We start from the raw sequence: 20,060 nt of genomic DNA, 5'->3' as shown, positions 1-20,060 counted from the left end.
CATCAGTGGCAATTGCAAAGCATCGTCCAGGCACTGTTTCTGGCTAAGCCACTGGGAACCTCAACCACTGGKAGCCGGAAGCTAAGAAAAGTTTATGCACTCTGGTAAAACTTGTTACTCTTCTCTGGACAGTTAAAACTGTCATATTTCTAGAGGAGAGAACATAAAACTGGGGAGAAAGCTTGGAGGTGTGAGTGGAGAGGTAGAAGAAGAAGCGAAGCAGAGTAGAAGAAGATTGTATGTCGYGTCCCTTCCTTCAGAGCTCCATGCTGACCTGAGCTGCTGATCACCAAAGAGGTCAAAGCAACAAGACCAGCAGTAGTATATMGTTGAGGAAGGTTTTGCCCATAGTCCTGTGCCAGGACGCTGTCTGTAACAGGTCACCTAAAAGCTGTTCAAACTTCCCTAAGCTGACAGTGGCTCAGCTGGGCTGGTGTGGCAGAAGCAGCTCTGCCATGCATTGGAGGATGGGAAAGGTTGTAGAGGTAAGTGCAGAGCAGACACCTCACACAACCTGTCATTCCTGTGTCAGCAAAGACAGTTCCTGTGAGCAGCAGTGCACAGCCCCATGAGCAGAGCTGCACCGGGTCATGCTGCACCCTGCATTTCCTTTGGCCTCAGGATACCTCCTGTAATGCAAGGCACTCTGCTGGAAAGCGAGGTGAGTTTGGTGACAGCGCTTGCAAAGAGAGCCTTACTTCTGGAAAAAAAAAAAAAAAGAAAGCACAGCAAGAGTAGCTTTGAATAAATAGTGTGATTTTATAAAATGATTAAGTGACTTTGTTCTCTTTCATTGAAGTGAAACAATGTATTTTCATTCCAGYTTTTTGTCCTTTAACAGGATATTTTTTAATACTCTGAGTTGAGATAAATTGAGTCTGATTCCCCAACACAGATGATAAGAGAATTAAAAAAACCAAAGCCTTCTGCTTAAAAGACTCAGGTGAATTAAACAAGAAACGGAGCTTAAATCAGCTGAATCAAATCATTTTGAAATTACTTCTCAGTTGTAAATCAGAGGATTTCGCTCCTGCTTCTCATGAACATTTATTTGTGTTTCTCAGCTGTAATGAGTACTTTGCTCTCAGTAATACTGTTTTATTTGAGCTTTGCAGATGTGCCTCCCTCCTTGTGAAGCCTGTGCTAATGATCTTCAATTTACTGATGATTAAGCCAAGGTGTAGAAGACTTTGCTGAYTGCTAGAAGGTTAAGCAGAGGGTGAATGGAGACAAATCTTGACTTGTGGCTCTATACCTTGTTTGTTGAGAAGCTACTGAGCTTGTTTCTACAAGGTGCTGACTTTGCCTTGTGGCCTGTCCTGTAAGGTAGGTTTGTGTAATTTTTAAAAAATATGTAATTGTAAATATGGGTATGGTATTAATGCATTCCTGATGTTAACACATTTTTTGATTCCAGACAGCTTCAAGATTTTGAAAACAGCATCTAGAGGGGCAGACTGTATTTCTATTTGCCTTAAAAAGAGCAGCCAGCACGATAYCATACCCTTCTGTTAGGCAGGCCCTGATCTTTGCAGAGGTACCACAGGAGGAGTGGACTGTCCCCACGTCAGTGGCTCTAGAGTGGGCTCTTTTGAGTGTGAATAAAGTAAGTGATCAAATGGTGAAGATCTTCAATAGTAGCAGAGTAGTAGGGTTGCAGAATGAAAGTCTCTTGCTTTTGTTTCATGGAGAAGAAAAAGCTGCCGGAGTCATAAGAAACCAAGGCATGAAATTCTCACAGGGTAGGGTAGTGGTGGGATGTTTTAACAACCATTTGAACAGGGTCAGAGACGAATAAAGGAGCTTGCTGAGTTCACTTGCTGAAGCAGAGTTCATACAGTGCCCATTTGGTTGGCAGAGTGGAAAATGGCAGCAATCCTGCGGGTTAAAGAACAAGCCTTGGGCTGCAGACGCGTGGCTGTATGCCAGTGAAGAATACAGTTAATCAGGAACAGCAGAACAGAAGCAGCTCTGCATTGGTGTCATGCTTAGTGTTCTTCTTTGCTCTAACATTATAGTTGTTTCTGGAAACATCTAAAACTTGCCATGAAAATGTGTCTTTTTTTTTTTTTTTTTTTTCTCTCTATTACTAAAGCCTACTTCTGCAGGGACTGCCCTATCTCTGCATGAAAGCACACTGAGGGAGAGTAATGAGATACTGAGGGAAACTGAGGCTCCATTCATGCATATTGGCAAAGCAGATATTGCAGAAATCTCTCTAAAGCAAGAAGCTGTTTCAGATCAAAGCTATGTAGAGTTTTCTCATTCTTGCTACTGTTACTGCACCTGAGCAACTGCGTTCRGCTCTTACTAAGAGCAGAAAGCATGTTGGCATCACGGGGTCTATGCGGTAATATTGTCCTGCCCTTGTGCCTGCTGTGTCTGCTCCCCCAGGTTGTCTTCACATGATACCTCCTCTATGGATGAGTCATTTATCTGAGATCCTCTTTCTTCAGTGAACCCAAAGATTCAAAACAACCACTGCCAGCAGTCAACAAAACTTCCACAAAGCCACTTGTGGGAGATGATTGTAGCACAGCACCCCTTTCCCCAAGGGCTGTGGTCCTCCTAGCCTGGGGCCCGTGTCTTGGTCAGCTTTACTCAGGGAACCTGTATCCTTTGCTAAGTCAGGGATGCAGAGCTGGAGCTGCTGCTGCTGTAGACCAGCACAGTGGCTTGTGGGGACAGGCTCCTTCTGTATCTCTAGTGACTGGCCTTGGGAGGAGGTTTGCTGTTCTCTTTTGAGAACCACAGTGTTTGCTGGCATGTGAGGGCGGCCTGTCTCGTCTCTGGGAGGCTTTCMTGTGCCTCCTTGTGAGCAGCGTCGCTGCAGGGAACAGGATCCTGCCTTACTGTCTTAAGACTTGTTAGGTCTGACTGGAACAAATCTAACYAGCACTAACCCTGTCCATTCTGGGAAGCTGTAGTCCTGCCATCTCTTTGGCCCTAGAAATAGCCCGAATGTTGTGGGGCAGTCAGAACTTAGGAGCACGTTGGCAAGAACAGTTTGCAGGGAAACATTAAATAAATACTCTGAAACCTGGACTTCCTGGATTATACCTGCTTTTCTAGTGAGAATAATTCTTTTTTTTTTTTTTTTTTTTTTTTTTTGCAAAAGATAGAGTATTTTTATATCCTCTGCTGTGAACTGACCCTGTTTCTGGCTTTGTAGACGCTGTCTGTAAAGGCAAGTGTTTGAAACTTCCTGTGCCTTTAAAGGAAAGAAAAAAAAAGGTAACAGTACCCCAAACTCAATTATCCAAAGCTTCTGAGTTCTAGAGCCACTTAAACGCCACTTAGAATAAAAAGCTGAGATAACAGGGAGACTGCCCAGAGCCTGCAAGCAAGAAGAGGAGAGGGCAGATGAATAACAGGGTGCTGTATATAAAGGTGCATTGTGATCCACCTTAGAGCAGAGGCTAAGCATGTCCTGTTTCTTAAGCCAGTGTTTAGCAGAACATTTCAGGTGCCTCAAATGTCTCGAATAACCAAGACTGTGTTTGGTTGTCATACACAAGACAGGAAGGTGGAGGCAACCAAGAAATGTTTCATCTAGACAAAATACTTGTCTTCCGGAGAGGAGAACTGGTTGACAGGCCTTAGTTCTGCCTGCTGATGTGTGTTTGTGATCTGGCATTACTGTTAGGCTGGAGTATCAGCACCATTCAGGCCAGCTCAGGGCAACCTTAAAAATGCAAGTTTGTATGGGGAGTATGGTGTAATGACCAACCTAGCTAGGTGTAATCACCAACCCAGCCTAGGATTTTGTAGCTGAGCACCTCACTTCACTTTTGTTTTAAAATAAGCCCTCTTTTACAGAATCAGATGTCTTGGTCTTTTTTTCATAATAAGCAACTGTGATAAACAGCCTACCTCTTGTAATTCAAAACACAGATTATATTCTCACTGGACAATTCTGTGGAATTATAGCAAAGTCAGCGAGGGCTTTCATTGCTAACAATGAAGCCAGACAAAGTTTATAGTTGTCTTTAAGAAGAGCATGGTAAGGTCAGTGTTGGGGGCATAGTCGAAAACTCAATAGGATCTGACATATTGTACYGAACTTTTCCAGCATCTGGTAGCCCTAATTGATTGGCACGCGGGACAACAGATTGACTGGGATGCTCTGAGATGCCTCATTGTCAGGCCCTGCCAGCTTTCTGGCCACTGCACTAGAAATGTCCCTTCTTGTTTGTACTTCTTTCATCATGAAAGACCGAGCTGTGTAGAAACAAGCCAGCCAAGTTCAAGCTGTGATCTCTTTTGCTACCAGCAGTTTTATTAATTATGTCGATTTTGGCAAGGGGAAAAAAGRGCCAAATGAATCAAGATTAAAAGTAAGAAAAACATGGGGAGGGACCAGTTCTTTCGTTAGTGTTGAGCCATTCAGCTCCCTGACCTTGGTACTGTGTTAGCACATGTGCTTTTGTTGCCATGTGAAATGGCAACAAAATGGGGGGCTTCCTGCTACTCCTAATCCCCCACGCCCTCTTTCAGGCCTACCCCAGTTCCTCTGGGGTAGGAAACCCCAGTTTCTCCAGCAGTGATCTTTTCTGATTGATCTTGGCTGTCTTTGAGATGTTCTGACCAAATACAACCCTGAGGAAGCCAATAACATGGAATGGTTACCATTGTTTCATATAAGCAATATTGTTAGCAATAAGGGAGACTTTAACATCAGCATTTTCAGAATAGATTTTTTCAAAGTGCTGAAAGAATCTTGAAAGGATTACCAACTCTATTCATAATGTCTGAAACTCACTTTTTGGGCAGTTTCTGTTTTACAGAAGAAAATCACTAGCCAAACCAATTCATTGATGAAATATCAGATTCAAATTTATCTGAGTTTCAAGTTAGATTTTTTGCTAGGCTTTTGGGAAAGGGCTATGAGACTTAGAATCAATTACAATAATAGGTCTTTTTCCATCCTTGGAATAAAAAGCACTTTAAAAAGCTGTCATCTCCAATTATAAATGAAGAAGTAGAGACATTAGGAAACTTGTGAAAGGGTGACAAAACAAGTCACCAGGAAGAGATGGAAGTACAGTCTTCACTCATTAGCTTACCTCATAGTTCAAAGTGAAATCCTATGTCCTCTGCAGTTGTGGACAGTTGACTTCTGTGAAGCCAAAATATAATCCATAGCATTATTCTGTCTTTGTTCAAATTATCCAAACCTCTTGATCCAGATGAGCAGTCTGGACTCTTGAAATGTCCCAGAGCGTTTGGTCTTTTCACTGCCCTTGGACATACTTCCTTCAGGGAAAAGGCCTAGATCGGACACWGTGGTTAACTCAGCTTCTGGGTGGTGTGGCCTATAAGCTGTATCTGCTCCATAGTCTAAACTGGAGCTGTTTTGCTTAACTGCAGCATTATGCCTAGCGTGTGAAAAAGCTTGTTAAGTAAACTTAAGTATATGTATTTTTAAAGATTTTAGCTGCTAGTTTTGTCCTTTTTTTTTTCTTTTTTTTTCTTATAAAAAGAGGTGGTAATGAAATTAAGGGAAGTTTCTATTGCTATAGTCTGTAGATCGATGAGGTATTGCAATGAGTGGGAATTCCAAGGATTCACAAACTCACAAGCATGACTGAGGTTGCAAGAAGTTGCTGCTAGCTGGAGCTCCAAAGATCAGAGCAGCCAGTGTTTCTTGTACTATGCTCGCTCATTTATTCCTTGAGGATTATAATTTAAAGTATCAAAAGAATTGGAGATCTGGAAGCATCTGACTTCCCATTTGTTTATTCAGTGCAGAAATATGTTTGCATTAGGCACCTAGCCAAAAGCCACTTCTTCCATTAAAGAGGAATGGGTCACAGCAGGACATTTAGAAATGGCTTTCTTCAGTAGTAGGCTGTGAACATTCATCATTTCCAGTTGTTTTTTAAATGAATAAGCTTTTTACTTTCTCATGCATTACTTAAGAGAAATAAAATGCATTCTGGAGTCTTAAATGTGTTTGAAAGTCACAGTCATGAAAAGATATGTTTCCATTAAAATGTTAAGTACTTCAGGTATTAAGTATTAATTAGTATTAGACAGAATGATAGTGCCAAGTGACCACAGAAACTAAACAAGCTTTCTCCATTAAAGAGAAATGAGAAAGCAAGTTAGTAAAATAAGACAAAAATAGTATTTCATACTTCAGTACTTCAAAGGGAGGAATGACTTGTCCAGATCATGCAGAGCTGAAGGCACCGGCCTTGTTTTGTGTGGTAACTTGCCATTCATTGGGTGCTTGTGAACTCCGTGCAACTAGTTGTGTGGTGACGTGTCCAAAACCTCATGGAGATGTGCAGTAAGTTTCTTATCAAGTCCTTCTCTGAAGAACCAGACCTATGACCTATGTTAAAGGAATACAGACCTATGTTAAAGGAAGACAGATGATATTAGGTTTTGGTTGCACAATGCACACGCTGGCTCAGGATTTCCTTCAGTTACTTCTCATTTCTTTAAAGGTTAAAGCCAACACACCGACAGCATGAGTCTGGGTGGGCAGTACTGTGTAAGTTCATGAAAGTTTGGTGACAGGTCAGAGTTTGAAGGATTGAGGTTTTGGTACGAGAATAACCAGCATCAAGATTTTTGCAGAATTCTTTGAGATAAATTTTCCCCCTTAAATTCATTTTGGCATATTTGTATAATGTATAATACAGGATTCTGATCCCACAGAATTGAAAATGAGTGATAATCTGTACATTTTTYTTTTTTCCCGAAAAGAAACTTAAACAATTATTTTTATAAGCAGGACTTCATTATACTTTGGTATTTCCCACATGGGTCAAAAAGGCTGCAGAGAGGATGTCATTATTTATATTCAGAGCAGGTAGGGATTGGTGGAACTGAAACAGTAAGAAAAGGGATTAGGAAAGTTTCAAATTTAAATTCTGTTTCATAAGKTTTTACAATGTTAGGTCAGTTCTTATTTCCTTTTTCCACATAGACTTGTTTAACCAGAGTGAAATCTTCAGTTCCTTGAGTGTTCTCCCTCTCTTATTTGCTGTTTGGGAAAGACGTGGAATTCTTATATGGATAAGAGATAAGTAAGACCATATGTGGAATAATAGGCTCTATTCTTATTATATTGCTCTTGGCACCTCTCATATCCTTTGAGTAAGTATAGACCTTTTCCTTGTTCTGCCTCCTTGCAAGAGCATAGACTGAGCTTGTGCTGACTTCTGACATACAAAAATCTAGTTACAAGCCTATCTGTACATTTACTACTAGAACATGATTCATATTAACATGGCTCGCTAGGATGTTGAGAGAGAGCTCATAGAGTCTGACCCTTTTGCTTGTTGGAAAGGTGAGACATAAAATGCATTTGGAAAARGAAATATGAGCACATAAATCCAAAGCTGTTAGAATTTCTAACAGCTTGTGTTTCAGAAGAATGCTTAGAAGCTAGTGGGGTGGTTTTGGAAATCTTTATCTAAAAGACTGCTGAGGATTCTGGTTTCATTGATGATGAATGAGTACGTTTAATACAAATTCATCAGAGACGTGAAACCAATGTACTGCCAGTGTGGGCAAAACTTTGAAGAAGCTTGTATATAACTAGAAGTGGATTTTGAAGGTTGCAGCTGGAAGTAATGTAATCTTTTCTCAGTGACTCACACAGCATTACCTTCCAATCGGACTGAAAAGAGTTGGAAAAAAAACCCCACAAGCCATGGGGTATTAGATGTGCCCTTAAGTATTGCATTTAATCTACAGCCACTAAAATACTTTTTAATCTTCAGAAGGCCTTAGCGAAAAATAGTATTTGTTCTTCTCTTATGTAGCTTTTTCTGGTAAGAGGAAGGTAGGCAGGATGGGTAGGAATAAGGAAAATCTGATTTCCATTGGAAATATTTTTAAGTGAAAATTTCCAACCACCTCTGTAGTTAACAAGGAAATAGAATATTTTGTTGCCTAGATTTCATTGGGAAACAATTTCCGTTTTTCATCAAAAAACTTTCCAGCCCATATTTTCCAAACAGCTCTAGTTGTTTCACCCAGCAACTGCTTGGAAACTGCTGGAACAGATGGGAGAGAGCACAACTCTGCCATCCTCAAGAGCAAAGCATCCTGTAGCAGGAGAACTTCCCAAGCACAGGGCTGTGTGGGATTAAGAACAGTTCTGATTCCACTCGTTGGAGGGCAGTGATGCACACACACATTGACCAGCTCTGTGCAGAATCAAAGGGCTGCACAAGTTATTATACATGGCAGAAGGATCATTTCATGCACCAGTGAAATGCAGTCTGTTGAGGGTTGGAAAATAGCAATAGCTGGATCTCAAAAAAGGCTTATATTCAGCTTGGGATTCCATAGAAAAATCAACATTTGCTAACAGTTACCAGCCTGTTGGTATCTGAGACACCATGTTTTCCATTTATGTTCAGGAAGTATCTGTGGTCTTTTTATACACCACAGTGTGGTAATTGCTATGTGGCAAATGTTCAGTTTTTAATGATGACCACTATATTTTCCATTGTTTGTGCTAGAGCTCTGTTTCATTGTTTGTGCTAGAGCTTAAGGCAGGTCTGGTGCTCTGCAGTAATCATTCATCCACATGAAAATACATGTAGCCTATTTCTTCATATGCTTAGGAGAATACTTACATAGGTCACGCACAGAGGGATGAGAGAAASTTCTCCCCTCCCACTCGCCCTGCAGTACTTGACTTCACTTCTGTCCTTCAAGTTTGCTGATACTTTTTTCTCCCTAAATCGTCCTCATGGCTCTGACAAGATCGGATAAAGCCAAGATAAAACTAGTAGATAACTGTTCCCTCTCTTGCAAGTCAGATCTTCCTCTTTAGAAAAGAACATATCTGCGTTGTCCCATTTTTCAGAGGTTGGCTGCATCACAGTGAATAGGATCAGGAAGGATTTAGCTGTATCTGTTTTCCACTTTTGTCTGTCTGCAGATTCTGTGATCGGCTTGGGGGAGGTTAAAGGACCCTGCTAGTGACAGCTAATTGCATTTGCACAGGTGACTTTCTGTGCAACTGTGCAACTTTCTGCAACTTTCCTGTAAGGGCAAGGGCAGATTTTACAAAGTAAGGGCAGATTTTACCAACCCTGTGGCAGAGCAAGGACCAGAAATTGGTCTCTATTTAGAAATGAAGAGACTTTCCRAGGAGGGCTTGTGTTCTCTTCACTTGACTGCTACATTGGCGTGTTACTTAGGGAGCAGTGAACTGCGCTTCCAGAGTGACTTGAACTCCTTCTGTCCAGCGGGAGAGAGTTTCTTGCTCTGTGAGAGCAAGTGTGGAATGTGACTGCCCTTTAACGCAGGTGCAGTGGTGACTTTTAACCACTTCCTCCAGTGAAGAGGAGTTACTATTTATAGGTATAAATATTAAAATTATAAGTACTTCCTTTGCCTCATCCTGTACTTCCTTTGCCAAGACTGGCGAAGTCTGCTGTCAGGCCTCCCAGGTCTCTGYTGAGCAGCTCGCTCCCCAGAGATCTCCAGCACAGCGTCCCTGATGCTTGTGAGATGGAGCCCTGGAGAGCAGCCTTGCCTGAGCTACTCACATGCTACCTATAACTTAAGACCGAACAGTGAGTGGCCAGACCTGCCACAAGGACGGACAGAACACAAATCATTTTGGGTTATATGCTCATGTAGTGAACGGGAAGCTCTTCTATCCTCCCAGCGAACAGGAGAAGTTTAGTGTTTCAGATACTAACAGATTTACCTCCAGGTGACAGCTAGATGATCCCAACCCAGCAGCTGTCCCTCGCTAGGCAGGTTTACAGGGACTGTTCTCCCTTCTAGGCAAGTACACAAGACCCAGATTCCACCTGGCCTCATATTTTGTAGTTACAGGGAAAGCAGCAGGGAGTTTGTGTAGCACGCTTAGGAGGCAGGCAGGACTGCGTCCTATGGCATGTTTAAGTTCGGGATAGCTGTACTGAATTTGCGTCTATTTTATGACATTTGAAGGATATGACCTGTTGTATTTGTTTTACAGATGGCCTCTTTGAACTGCGTCTGTTTCTATTTTTAATAAGGTTCTTGAGAAACATCTATCTATTAAATGAGGTCATTAAAAAAATTACTTTTCCTTCCTGAAGCCCGTTGTGGTTTGTCTGTCTAAGAAAACTGGGGCACACAACTGTTTTGTGTGTATGTTTGCATGACCAGAGAAGAGTCCCAGCAGAGACCAGGGTCCTTTTTATAGAGTGAACCTTGTCCCTCTGTGTTCAAGGTGGGGTTCCAGAACCAAGGAACAAGTCAAAGTGTTGCTTGTTGGGTTAAACAAAGTGTATCAATCAAAAAAAGAGCTGAATATTCTTTTTTTTCCCCCCCCAATGATTATTTTCTTCAGTTTTCTCAAATTATCTGTTGTTTGTCTGATCCTCATTATATTTGGAAACCAGATTTGAGTCACAAGAGGAAATGTACTTTTTTGGGTGAGCTCAGAGTTAAGGTGTCAGCTTTTCCAACAGATTCCTTGATGAAAGTTTGGAGTGTGCAAAAATTCTCAYGTGAACTAATAGAAATTTTGGAATTTAAGTTCTCAGTCTTCCCCTTTCACAAACCCAAAAAGTCAGTGGATTTATTTCAAGTATTGTGAGTAATAAAAATATTATCACAATAATAAATTGTAAGTGTATACACATATACTTTATCTCAAGTATGTGTGTCTGGAATAGCAAAAGGATTGAAGGAAGTTTGCAGAGCAGTCTAACAATTAAAAATTCAAAAGTTCTCCCCAAATCGTAATGTGAGTTAGCTAACAGTTTGTTGAAGCAGAGTCAGTGCCAGAATGAATGGTTTTTTTTTTTTTTTTTTTTTCCACTTTTTATGGAGAGCCTTATCTGGTGGTGTAGGGCACACTTGGTATTCCATGGCAGTCCTCTTTTTCCCACTACGAGTAGCTGTCATCTGCGTCTCTGATGACACTTAACAGGTTGAATTGCCACTTCCCTGTAGCTATTCTTCTTTTTATTATTGCTAGAAGCAGAGAAGCAGATGTTCACAACTTTCCTGACTCGGTTTCTCTGATGCTTGCAGCAAACATCACAAGAGATATCTTAGCATCTATCATGCTGGTGAGATCCTCATTGGTAACTGTTTGCATTTTGCAGACAAGTGCAGTCACAGATCTAATATAAGATAATTGGCAAAATAAGCACACCCCACAATCCTCTTTACATAACATTCTTGCATGTGGCACCTGGTTGTGATAGGGAGCCAGTGCCTCTGTGACTGCACTTCTGCATTTTCCCCTTGATGTGTTTACAAGAGACAAATCAATAATCTGCAAAACTGTGAAGAGGCTGTAAAATTTTTTGGTCCTGGCTACAATACATATGAGTGGCAGAAGCACAGGTGAATTATGCAGCTCATGCCAAACAAGTGGTGATTAAACCTTTTATAGCCCCATCCATATTTTGTATCTGTTGCATCTTTGGCTGTTTTTATCAGTGGGTGGTTTTTTTTTTTTTTTTTTTTTTTTTTGTTAAAGTTCGAATTTAAACAAATTTATTGCTGTGGAAGCAACTCATCAAAATGAGGCGGGGGGGTTTAGTGACATTCTTTGAGACTGTCTAAAATCAGTTCATCATTTAATTTTAAGACAGCACTGTAGCAGATGCTACAGCAGAGTTCAGTTCCCTGTTGTTCCATCCTTTCGTTCCASCTCCATTATTACCGATGCCCATCTCCTTCTGTCATCTAACTGCTATCTCCCAGAGTATGGGCAAAACGAGTTCCATAGGACAGGAGATTTCTTCATTTACTCCATCTTTAAAAAACTTGTTTGATATCCTGCTGTAGAATTATTCCCARTGGACAGGAAGGTTGTAAAGAAGCTTTAATCTCCATGGTCAGAGGGGCACAGAAAGGTCAAATGGTTTCTTTGTAATCATGCAGTGAAGTTGGATTTTATACTGAGAGACAGAGATAGATAGATAGGTAGGTTTGTATACTGAGAGACACAGATAGATAGGTAGGTAGGTTTGTATATATGTATATTCTCTCTGATTTCCTCCTTCACTACCACCAAGCTCTTAGAAAGTCTGTAAATGCAGCGTCCTAATTGTGGAGAGGAGAGCAAAGTTACTGCATGATTATTTCCGTTTTGGTGTAAAAGCTCTTCTCATACAAAGGTCTGGGCCTTTTTAAAGAGTGCTGCTATGTGATTTGGACCTGAATTTCTTAGTACTATTGCAGCCAGGCCAACTGTAGGTTTTGGAAGAACAGATATATTCCTTTTGAGGATTGTACTGGAGTCAATTCCTTGTTTGCCAAAGATAGGTCTGAGATGATGGTAAACATTGAGCCTCCCTCTTTAAACATGTGAGGGTGTGTGCYATACATAGAACGTGGGCATTGAAGGAGAGGGATTGCTTTAAAATGGGGGGGACTATCATTGCCAATATGATCCCATGTCTGTTTTTTTAGAGGGACAAAATGACACATGAGTTATAATCTCCCTTGCTTAGAGGTKATCATTTTGAGGTGGAACATAATGGCTGTTTAACAGCATTCAGTGATATAAATTCATAGACTCTGCCAGTGATTTTTTGAAATGTTAATATGCCATTAATGTAAACTATATATTATATATATATATTTTACTGCATATAAAGAAAAACATGCAGATATGTTTTTCTCTTTGTACTGAAGTGGTTGATTTAGGGCTGAGAGCCRTCAGGTTTAAAATACATCATCTTCCTTGTAATTCCTTCCTTCTTCATTGCTATTTGAAGGCATGATTTGAAAAAGAAGGCAAACATATTGTAAATGACTGATTTGGGAAGAACTTCAACTGTTGCTATTATCATTTGTGTTGCTTTGGGTTCGAGGACCCCGCCTACATCCTTTACAGAGCATTGATTTAGTGGGCTTTGGGCCAAGGGACTGGCATTGATGAGTCATTTGCTGTCCTAACATGTGCTTTCCCTCCGGTGGGTACTATCCAGGCCGCATTCAATGCTGTCAGTGTAGCAGGATGGTAAGGGCAGTTAGCTAGGCAAAACTACCTGCCTTCATGCATGAGAGTTGGAAAGTGAAAATAATGTTTGAGGGCAGTAGTGTGAGCTTCTAGRCGAAGAGCTGTGGTACATTTCCTGCCCACACAATGCTGGGTTTTACCCAGGCACTTCCCTCGTGCCGAGTTAATCACTCTGTGAACAGCTTGTAAATGTTTTGGAACTGTGATTAATATATTTTTGAATAATTGTGCCTTTTTTTYCCCCCCCACATAGTTCTCTAAGGTTTCTATAAGTAGTTTAGAGGGTGGGTTGCAATTTATCAAATGTTTGAACTTTCATGGATTCTTTTCATATATAGAAAATYAGAATATTGTTTTCTTTATGAAATATATTTTTGTGTCCTGAATGAAGAGGCAGAGTGCACCCTCAGCAAGTTTGCTGGTGATACCAAACTGGGAGCAGTGGCTGATGCGCCAGAGGGCTGCACTGCCATTTGGAGGGATCATGACAGGCAGGGAGAGGAACCTCATGAAGTTTGACGAAGGCAGGTGCAGGATCCTGCACCTGGGGAAGAGCAACTCTACACACCAGTGCAGGCTGGGGGCTGCCTGCTGAAGAGCAGCTCTGCTGAGAAGGATGTCGGGGAGCTAGTGGACAAAAGCTGACCATGAGCCAGTAAGGCTTCTTGTGGCCAGGAAGGGCAGTGATACCGCGGGCTGCGTTAGGCAGAGCGCTGCCAGTGGGTTGAGGGAGGTGATCCTGACCATCTGCTCAGCTCTGGAGAGGCTGCACCTGGAATGCTGTGTSCAGTTCGGACCTTCCCAGTACAAGAGAGACATGGAGCTCCTGGAGCAAGTCCAGTGCAGGGCTGCTGAAATGAAAAGTTGAGAGACCTCACCTGTTCAGCCTGGAGAAACCTGGAGAGCCTACGGGAAACCTTATCAATGTGTATAAGTATCTGAAAGGAGGATGTAAAGAGCATGGGGACAGACTCTTCAGTGGTGCCCAAAAATAGTATGAGAGGCAGTGGGAACAACCTGAAACACAGAAAGTTTTCTTTGAACGTAAGTGCAAAAGTTTTTGACCATGAGGGTGACAAGAGCACTAGACCAGATTGCCCAGATTGATTGTGATGTCTCCTTCCTTGGAGATACTCCAAACCAGCCTGGATGTGATCCTGTGCAACCTGCTCTAGGCGTCCCTGCTTGTGCAGGCAGGTTGGACTACATGATCTCCAGARGTCCCTTCCAAACTCGACTGTTCTGTGATTCTGGGAAGTGCACTTACATACGTGAATCCACTTCTACTGCCGAGTTCTGCCTCGGAGTTTCTGATGTATTCATTTGTCCAGAGGAGAAAAACTGCGTCAACAGGTTTCTTTAGCTTCTTAGAAACGTGATCTGCTTATTCAAAGCATTGTTTCATGTAAACAGATCCTGGCTCTTCTCTTTTAATATTTGACTTGTCAGGGTGACATCTGGTAAATAACAGAATTAAGCTGTCTGGGCAAAGAAAGGAGAGGGAAGGGGAAAAAAAAACCCTCAACTGCTCAAAGACACAAAAGGTTTTTTTCTTTATGAAATACATTGGTAAATATAGTTCAGCTAGCACCCGGCTGGTGTTATCATGTCTGAGAGCTATGGCATGCTGTCAAACAAAGCCAGCAAAACCTATACTTAGAAGCAACCTTCAGATATTCATGCAAAGCACAGAAATAGGAGTGATAACAAAAGGGGGAAGACGGTGGCTCGCCTACGTTTGTCTGTCAGCTCAGCTGCTGTGTCAGACTTTCCTGTGAAAATCCTTCAAATTGTGATTTCCAGGAATGCAGCTGTTTCTGTGGCTCCCTGTGCAGCATMGTGGGCATGCTGTCATGTGGCTGACCTTTTCAGAACTGTGTTGACATGTTCAGAAATAGACTTTGCGATGTAAAGATAACATATTGGGTTGGGCGGGAACGGGGATAAACAAATCAACGCAGAGAGAGCAGGCCCTTTAAAAGCCCTGGCAAGCGCTTGCAGGGGTCGGGGCTACATGGGCTGTTGCAGTCCGAATCCTGCTTTTCTCCTCTCTGTGGTGCTCATCACTCTGCACCGGTTCCTCAGCTTAATCTTACCATCACCTTCTGCAGGGGGTATGTGGGGGGGAGACTCGCAGAGGGGAAATGAGTTCACATCCCACTCACTGTTCTTGTGTCCCACTCGCCTCAGCTGAACCTCTGTGCAGGGAGACAGAGTGATTTGCCCGGACTGGGAGGTCTGTGTCAGAGCTGAGATAACGCTGTGACCGCCGAGCTCCAACCTGGTGCCCCAAGCCTTGAACCACCTTCCTTGGAAGGTGTTGGTGAGTGAGGCGACATTTAGCGCTGCAGAAGCTGCCGTTTTCCCCCATCAAAAGGAAAGCTAGTGCAAGGCTGGCACGTATCACAGGAGCTGTACTGCTTTTAAGCATATGGGCATTTTGAGGAGAGATAAGTTTCTGTATCAGTTCACAATAGCAAAAGACATAAGGACGAATCTTTCCCCATGAAACTGAGTTTGTTATTTTGCAGGTCACGGCAGCCTGGAGGAGCCTGCGAGGCTGTGCTGGTCGTGCTGTGTCGGTGCCTTGGAGCCAGTCACAGGTGCGCCTGAGGTTGCCTGGCAGGGGTGCGTGCTCAGTGCAGCACCATTGATTACCTGGCAGCAGGCACTGCCAGCACATGTAGCTTTACCCGTGAGGTCACGTAACGTGTCCACTCTGCTTTCCTCTGGTTTCATAAAGCAGAGCGGCGAGGTTGCAGAGAGGTTTGCATGCAGGCACTATTGCTCAGAGGCTAAATTCCTGCTTTGCTTCTGATGCTGGTAGTACTTCAGAAAAAAAGAATGTGGATCTCACTAACCTTTTAATCACTCAAATCATGTTTACTTCAAAAACCTTTTTAAAGATAGAAATGGGAACAGTTACTTAACGCTTGCAAAGATAAGCAACTTTTATATTATTCCAGGGATACACTTAGACGCAGGTCTAAGTCTGTGAGGAGGTGCATTTAAGCTCTATTTAGTTTTGTATGTGGAGGAATCTCCCTTTTGCCCTTTCTTCCGCGGACTCACTTGCATATGACAAACTGGTTTAACTGGTGTGATAAACACTGCTTCTGTAAAATAAATAAAACTTTGTATGATCAGATCTTACTCATTTAGAGCAACTGCAAAAATGGTTAAGTCTTGTCATGAACGTTCTTATCTGTCAGTCATTTACAGAAAAACTTTGCTTTAGCCAATTGTGCAAYTGGGAAGTCATTGATCTGAGCCAGTAGTTGTGTGGATTTCTCTAGAGGACAGCAAYTTTTAAATTTATTTTTTAACTCATTAAAGAGCAATTTCCTCTAGTAAAGCTCTGAATGATACAAGCAAGCAATGTTTAGAAAAATGTTTTCTTAATTTTCTTAGTATCTTCGCTCCTTTTTGGAACGAATGTAATTTGATTCTTACTGCTATTTTGGGAGAGATTCTCAGCACTCTTTAATCAAGAGTGATAAACAGGAAAAGTACCGGAGAAGCATATGAAGATGAGGTGAAACTGGACAGAACAAAATATAAATGCAATCCAATTTTCAGCATTACTGTTGTTCACAAAGTAACTGATGACTGTTTCCTAATGGTATTGGTAATTTTTTTTTGTGTAAACTCTGCTATCTATCTATCAGTATAATCAGACCTTTACTGAGGATTTACCCAGAACTGTGACTTATTACATGGATTTCTGACCTGGCTGGCCAAAGGATATGCTRTGAATGCCACACCTTGCCTACTGCTTTCCTTAACACTTCCTGCTGTCTTGCCTAACTGCTATTTCTGTCACCTGTCATTTGTTGATCACTGACTCAGAGAATGATTCAAATGTTATTTAAACAGTGATGTTTGAAGGCCGTTTATCAGTGACTCTGTGGGAGGAGCATTTTGCAATATGTACTTCACATTTTTTCCCTCTGATAATCTGGAGACCTGAAGCTAGGTCTGCTGGTCTACCTCCTTCTGTGTGACTCRGCTCTGCTGTTCTCTGAACACCCCCAGCAAGCAGCACCAGCAGAGCATTAAAGTTGCAGAGCTCTGGCAGCAGTGTGCTTGCCTTTGCTTAAATGTGTGGGCGAACGTGCACCCTGCCTTCAGGAACTAGTAGATGAGACAGATCTTGACCCTTTGCAGAAAGGAGAGAGGGTTGCAAGATGGGTGAGAGCAGCTATTGTCAGACCATGGGGATAACAGTGGTTAAGGCAGAATCTTTTTGATTGTCCATGTTCAGTTTTGAAATGGTCCTGCAAGGCACCTGCCTTGCAGAAGCAGTTTCCATGTTGCTTTCTTCCTGTTGCTAGGGCATTTGCCAACTTTTGGCTTAACTGAGACAGGACTCAGGGTTGTTGATTACCTTCTTAAGAGGGTGAAGGGCTAGCTTCACCTTTTCAGTGAAGGGCAGTGCCAGAGCTATTTTATGTGCACTGTCACTGGAAAGCCAAACTATCAGTCAGGCTTTGCTTTGCAAGGTCTACAAAAGAAGGTCCTCATGCATACGGCACTCTTCACTCCCCTATGCAGAGTTTGGGTCATGCCAGTCCATGTAACCCAGTAGTTATCCCATGTTTAGATGGTGTCATTATCATATTCCGTATAAGAATGATCTGACTTTTCTTATTTACGTGATAAGTGTGTCCAGAAGGCTTCTTTGTCAGCTGGGTAGTCCCAGCTGCCAGGGCACAGTGCATCTTGTCAACTCTAAAGCTCTCACCAGGGCTTTGAAGTTAATAAGGAGTTATTTGACCTGGCACAGAGCATCTTGTAGCATTCCAGGTTTTTATTTCTTAGTGTACCCCTGTACGTGACTGGAGTAAAAAAGTTCTCTTGAGTCGGAGCCAGGGCAGTCAAGCAGGTCCCTTTGTCTGTATCTCCAGAACCTGATGAAGATGATCTGTTATGGGTATTTAAGGACTGTTTTGGGGAGTGCGTGGCTAGAAAAGTRGAAATAGCTAGGAATGGTTTATTTTAGTTCTTGCTCAGCTGAGTATGAGAAAGTATTCTCCCATTGAATTTTTATGCATAAAATGTTGAAAATGTTGAAAAAAATGCATCTCATTCTTACACTAGCAAGTGTATTCATGAGAGAAAAAAAAAATCCTCTTTCAAAGCAATATTTTTTCATGCAATTGCAGAAGCATCTCAAATCCCTAACCTTGTTTAGTTGCCTCTGTGCTGTCTGTTAGGTGCCTGCACACTGTCAGAGACTCTTCTCTAAACTGATAAGAGTAACAAAGAGAAAGGAGAATCTCTGTTGTACAGGGGACAAATGAAGTGATTCACTCCCAGGCGCAAATGGGAGCAGAAGTCTGATCTTCCCCACGTTTCAGACCCTTCCTTGCAAGTACTCCCTTGCTTTCTTGTGTTTTGGTTCATCCATAACACTTAAATGAAGAGAATGCCGGCAGTGCCCAGGGACTCCTTTCACACTTTTGGTGCCGCTGGCCTAGGAGATAYGAATGTCCAAAGAATAATTGCAGCTGATCCCTGTGCCTGCAATATACCTGACATCGCATCTCTTGGTCCTTGGTGCTCTTTAGTTTCATTCAGGGAGGCACCACGATGGGGTTAAACACCTCCCGGGACCTGCTGCTCTCTGTAATTGTGTGAGTCCATGTTAGCTACAAAGTAAAGCAAAACAGAGATCCCTCTGTAAGCACAAAACCACAGTCTCTTAGACTGCTCTGAGTCAGGCTGTTCCTTGTTCTCTCTAACTTTGCTGATTCCTATGGGTGCCCTGCTGTGAGGGTCAGAGGCAGGGCATGGGAGAGAAGAAGGAGAGCCATAGCCTTAACTTTGCCCTACCTATCCAAACTGCCTGGCCAGGGAGGCAGCACGTGAGCCAACTTCAAAGGGTACAAGCATGTTGTTTCTCCTTCCTCATCGCTTGACTCTTTCAGCTAGTCCTCTGTCTTACCTAGGACTGTACAGGAAATGGTCCTTCATGTCGTAGCAGTGTTAAGGCTTAAAAATACCTATTACAAGTCTAACCTGAGACCTTTAGATTTTTTTTTTCCTTGTGAAGCATATGTGAGGCCAACCTTAATGTGCCAGTGGATCTGACAATTGCTTGGGGTGAAGAAGAGAGAGACCCAAGTCCATGCCCTCAGGAACCCAAATTGAGCATCTAACCTGGGTTTCTCAGGACCAGCCAAGTCTTACCACGCTCTTGGCTAAACTGGGAAGAGTCCATCCTTGGTTTTGRCTGTCCCTCTTATTTGTCAGAAACTTGCTGACTCAGATTTCCAGTGAGTTTTCTTACAGAGGTCTTCACTGCTTCTCTAGGCAATGTTGTAAGGGAGGGGAGTTGCCACTGAATTGCCTCTGAAACAGATTTAATTAGTGAGTGTGAGAAATGAGTCATTTTCTGTGGAATCCATTTCAGCACAATTAGATAGAAGGTAGTAGCACTCAACCTTCAAGATTTCTTTATCTTTGATAGCTCTCACAGTTTTCCTTCAAGGCCTAGAYTTTAGGCATGAAGTTCAGCAGTTTTATTTGACAGATAGTATAACAGATACAGAAAGAAGTGGATTGATGTATAGCTGTTACTGATACTCATTTGGAGTGTTTGGAGCACTCTCTTTTGTCTTGGCAGGTCTTCCCCAAAGAGTGCCAAAAGAATCTGTGTATTTTACTCTCTCTAGGCATCATGTGTTGCTTACAAGTTAAATTACGTCCGCCAACAGAACTCGACAATGGAGGGCACATGGAGGGGAGTGTCATATCCACACAAAAGGGTAAGGAGGAATTTTAAGAAGACGCTCACATTTAGGGTGAAATTTTCAAGGGTTTGGATCTCAGCTAAAAAGCCTTGTAGAAATAGTTCCATTTTAAAATGACCTGCCTGTCCATTGTCACCAGTGACTGGTGTTTTTTAAGCACATGTGGAAACAGGTCGTACTTTCTGCTTGGCTAAGAAAAATATATGACATTTATCTCTTCTCCTTAAACACTCAAAGACATTTGAAAACTGCAAATGTAGTAGAAGGAGATATTTTCTTCCATACAGAGCATAATTCCCCTCTACAGCTCACTACCAATTGACAAGTTAACCAAGAATTCATCAGGATTT

At 42.2% G+C, this 20,060-nt stretch overlaps 1 long non-coding RNA gene across 1 annotated transcript; it reads left to right on the top strand.

Annotated features, from left to right (window-relative positions):
• The first annotated feature begins 1,132 nt into the window (after nucleotides 1-1,132).
• On the top strand, nucleotides 1,133-19,688 carry LOC112942791. The gene is made up of 2 exons (XR_003248455.1): nucleotides 1,133-1,326; nucleotides 19,633-19,688. It is a non-coding gene; the product is annotated as an uncharacterized LOC112942791 (long non-coding RNA).
• The last annotated feature ends 372 nt before the right edge of the window (nucleotides 19,689-20,060 follow it).

This window comes from Nothoprocta perdicaria, unplaced genomic scaffold (assembly GCF_003342845.1).
Source record: "Nothoprocta perdicaria isolate Ctin4 unplaced genomic scaffold, notPer1 scaffold_133, whole genome shotgun sequence".
Taxonomy (NCBI): Eukaryota; Metazoa; Chordata; class Aves; order Tinamiformes; family Tinamidae; genus Nothoprocta; species Nothoprocta perdicaria.
Note: the sequence above shows the minus strand (reverse complement) of the source record. Positions and strands in the feature narration are given on the sequence as shown.